Genomic DNA, 4,197 nt, shown 5'->3' on the forward strand with positions numbered 1-4,197 from the left:
CCCCTACGTGCTGAGCTTCTCCCGTTTCGCTCGCAGCTACTCAGGGAATCCCGGTTGGTTTCTTTTCCTCCCCTTATTAATATGCTTAAATTCAGGGGGTTGTCACACATGAACTGAGGCTTATGTACCTTGCGGTTGTTATCGTCACATCTGGCTTGCGACTACTTTGTTTCAATGTCCAATATGTACCGTTGGACTCGGTTAACGGGCTGTTAGCCCGCGTGTGGTTTAACTCACTGATACCTTCCTTTGCCCATACGCTAGTTTGTTTGTGTTCCTTTGGTCAACTTCCATACTTGAATCATTTGTGCTATTCGCTGCTGCTTCGACGCTACTTTGACATCTTCGCTTCTATTTAAATAAATAAATAAGCTGAAGCTAGACATCAGTAAACACCACCACAGACACCACAAGCACGCCTTCTCCTCGTACTTCCGCCTCACGCGGGAACACGACGCTCTAAATACTTCGAATTCCAATGCCAGTATATTGTAAACCACGGGTTCTTTAATGCTAGCGGGTCGTCGCGACCCTAGTTAACATCATGGTGCACGTCTCGTGACGGGTGTCACGGCGTAGTTAAATGTATGCGATACATTTCTCAAATATAAGCGCTCAGTCATCTGTACATCATGGTAGGTTCCCACGACGTGCAATATGCGTTCAACTTATCAATGTTCATGTGTCCTGCAGTTCACATTATGACGCGCAGTTAGCTGCGGTCTTCATCGATCCATGAGCCGAGTGATCCACTGCCGAGGGTGACTAACTTGCGTAAGCCGCCGCTGTGCGCGTATACCCGTTCCCCGTAGGGAGGAGCAAGCCGCCGCTTAGAGACGAAGCATAAAGTGTCCTCATTCCACATAGGGCAAGCTGGATTAATCCATTTTACCCAGGACGGCCGAAGCGGCGTGGACCAGGGGAGAACTGAACCTTATACTTCACACCACAGTAAGTCTACGTGTCCTCTTCCACATAGGGCAAGCTAGAACTAACTATCTTACCCAGGACTGCCACAGCAGCGTGGACCAGGGGAGGAACACACTTTTCATGGAAACGTAAGGCATCCATGACTGCCATAACGTAAGCCGCCGCTGTGCGCGTATACCCGTTCCCCGTAGGGAGGAGCAAGCCGCCGCTTAGAGACGAAGCATAAAGTGTCCTCATTCCACATAGGGCAAGCTGGATGAATCCATTTTACCCAGGACGGCCGAAGCGGCGTGGACCAGGGGAGAACTGAACCTTATACTTCACACCACAGTAAGTCTACGTGTCCTCTTCCACATAGGGCAAGCTAGAACTAACTATCTTACCCAGGACTGCCGAAGCAGCGTGGACCAGGGGAGGAACACACTTTTCATAGAAACGTAAGGCATCCATGACTGCCATAGTGCGTAAGCCGCCGCTGTGCGCGTAAACCCGTTCCCCGTAGGGAGGAGTCAAGCCGCCGCTTAGAGACGAAGTATTAAGTGTCCTCTTCCACATAGGGCAAGCTAGAATGAACTATCTTACCCAGGACCGCCGAAGCAGCGTGGACCAGGGGAGAACTGAACTTTATACTTCACACCACAGTATTGAGTAATGTGCCCTCTTCCACATAGGGCAAGCTAGAATGAACTATCTTACCCAGGACCGCCGAAGCGGCGTGGACCAGTGGAGGACTACACAATTAAGAGGTTTGATATCGACTTGTGTGTTTCAATAGGGTACCGATGGTATGTTTTGAACCGATTTGATTTAGCCATTCTGAAGTCATCACTTGGTTGAAGCGCTGAACTAGGGAGGGGCATCGTTTACATTACTTGTATATATATTGGTTTTCGCATGCTCTACTAGGTTAATGTCATAGGGTTGGCTATCGAGCATGCCCAAGTGATGACTTGATTGTGTGCTTGCTTGAATTCTTCACATTTCATACCATCGGTGAGTTGTCGAATCATTCCTCGATCATAACCTTCGTTCTTGGTTCATGTATGCTCTCTTCCACATAGGGCAAGCTAGAATTAACTATCTTACCCAGGACCGCCGAAGCAGCGTGGACCAGGGGAGAACTATACTTTGTCTTGTATGCCCTCTTCCACATAGGGCAAGCTAGAATTAACTATCTTACCCAGGACTGCAAAGCAGCGTGGACCAGTGGAGGACTATACTTTGTTCATTACACCACAGTATTAAGTATGGTGTCCTCTTCCACATAGGGCAAGCTAGAACTAACTATCTTACCCAGGACCGCCGAAGCAGTGTGGACCAGGGGAGGACTATACTTTATACTTCACACACTAGCCATATTGAAGTCATCACTTGGTTGAAGCACTGAACTAGGGCGAGTCTATCGTTTACTTTGCATTGGGATAATACGCTGCATGCTCTCTTAGGTTAATGTCATGTGGTTGGCTATAGAGCATGCCCAAGTGATGACTTTGTTTAAAGCTCAACAGGTAGAGTATTATGTCCTCTTCCACATAGGGCAAGCTAGAATTAACTATCTTACCCAGGACCGCCGGAGCAGCGTGGACCAGGGGAGAACTATACTTTGTCTTGTATGCCCTCTTCCACATAGGGCAAGCTAGAATTAACTATCTTACCCAGGACTGCAAAGCAGCGTGGACCAGTGGAGGACTATACTTTGTTCATTACACCACAGTATTAAGTATGGTGTCCTCTTCCACATAGGGCAAGCTAGAACTAACTATCTTACCCAGGACCGCCGAAGCAGTGTGGACCAGGGGAGGACTATACTTTATACTTCACACACTAGCCATACTGAAGTCATCACTTGGTTGAAGCGCTGAACTACGGCGGGGTAATCGTTTACAGGTTATAATCATATAGCTGCATGCTCATTAGTAGATAATGGAATATTGTATGGCAATATGAGCATGCCCAAGTGATGACTTTGTTTCAAGCTCAACAGGTAGGGTATTGAGTCCTCTTCCACATAGGGCAAGCTAGAATGAACTATCTTACCCAGGACCGCCGGAGCAGCGTGGACCAGTGGAGGACTCTATACTTTATACTTCACACCACAGTATTGAGTACGACTTGCATAAAGCCCCTAATGAGAACCACGAGGGCTCTCTCAATGTAGAACCACGAGGGCTCTAGTACCGATTCTCTCGGTACGGCTTGGTCCGTGTTCCTTTATGCATGTACTCGCAGAAAGTCTCAACCCGGAGGTCTTGACTTTGATTGTCATAGTTGGACTACGACGGGGCATCCGACCATAGCTGATCGAACACCCCTGATTCACCATCTTTCGGGTAGGCGGTACGCGTACCTCCGGACGCGGAAGTCTCAACCCGGAGGTCTTGACTTTGATTGTCATAGTTGGACTACGACGGGGCATCCGACCATTGCTGATCGAACACCCCTGATTCATCATCTTTCGGGTAGGCGGTGCGCGCACCTCCGACGCGGAAGTCTCAACCCGGAGGTCTTGACTTTGTATTGTCATAGTTGGACTACGACGGGGTATCCGACTCATCGAATACCCCAGAAGCACACCATCTTTCGGGTAGGCGGTACGCGTACCTCCGGACGCGGAAAGTCTCAACCCGGAGGTCTTGACTTTGGTTGTCATAGTTGGACTATGACGGGGCATCCGACCATTGCTGATCGAACACCCCTGTTACACCATCTTTCGGATAGGCGGTGCGCGACACCACCGACGCGGAAAGTCTCAACCCGGAGGTCTTGACTTTGTATTGTTGGATAGTCCTCTTCCACTATAGGGCAAGCTGGAAATATTCCATTTTACCCAGGACTGCCGAGGCAGCGTGGACCAGGGGAGAACTTCACGGAATCTTCAGGCATCCATGATTGCCATAGTGCGTAAGCCGCCGCTGTGTGCGTCAACTCGTTCCCCGTGAGGAGGAGTCTAGCCGCCGCTAAAAGACGAAGCATTAAGTGTCCTCATTCCACTATAGGGCAAGCTAGAATGAACTATCTTACCCAGGACCGCCGAAGCAGCGTGGACCAGGCGAAGACTATACTTTATACTTCACACCACAGTATTGAGTACGACTTGCATAAAGCCCCTAATGAGAACCACGAGGGCTCTCTCAATGTAGAACCACGAGGGCTCTAGTACCGATTCTCTCGGTACGGCTTGGTCCGTGTTCCTTTATGCTTGTACTCGCGGAAAGTCTCAACCCGGAGGTCTTGACTTTGATTGTCATAGTTGGACTACGACGGGGC

At 49.3% G+C, this 4,197-nt stretch overlaps 2 non-coding genes across 2 annotated transcripts in view; both read right to left on the bottom strand.

The window, feature by feature from the left end:
* LOC131270923 (large subunit ribosomal RNA) overlaps positions 1–122 on the bottom strand; it is a 4,087-nt gene extending 3,965 nt beyond the window's left edge. The window contains exon 1 of the ribosomal RNA XR_009179917.1: positions 1–122. This exon is cut by the window's left edge and continues 3,965 nt beyond it. This is a non-coding gene — a ribosomal RNA (large subunit ribosomal RNA).
* Positions 123–609: 487 nt separating this feature from the next.
* LOC131270924 (5.8S ribosomal RNA) lies at positions 610–764 on the bottom strand. Its single transcript, XR_009179918.1, has one exon. It is a non-coding gene; the product is annotated as a 5.8S ribosomal RNA (ribosomal RNA).
* Between the last annotated feature and the right edge of the window lie 3,433 nt (positions 765–4,197).

Source organism: Anopheles coustani (genome assembly GCF_943734705.1).
Source record: "Anopheles coustani chromosome X unlocalized genomic scaffold, idAnoCousDA_361_x.2 X_unloc_72, whole genome shotgun sequence".
In the NCBI taxonomy this organism is placed as follows: Eukaryota; Metazoa; Arthropoda; class Insecta; order Diptera; family Culicidae; genus Anopheles; species Anopheles coustani.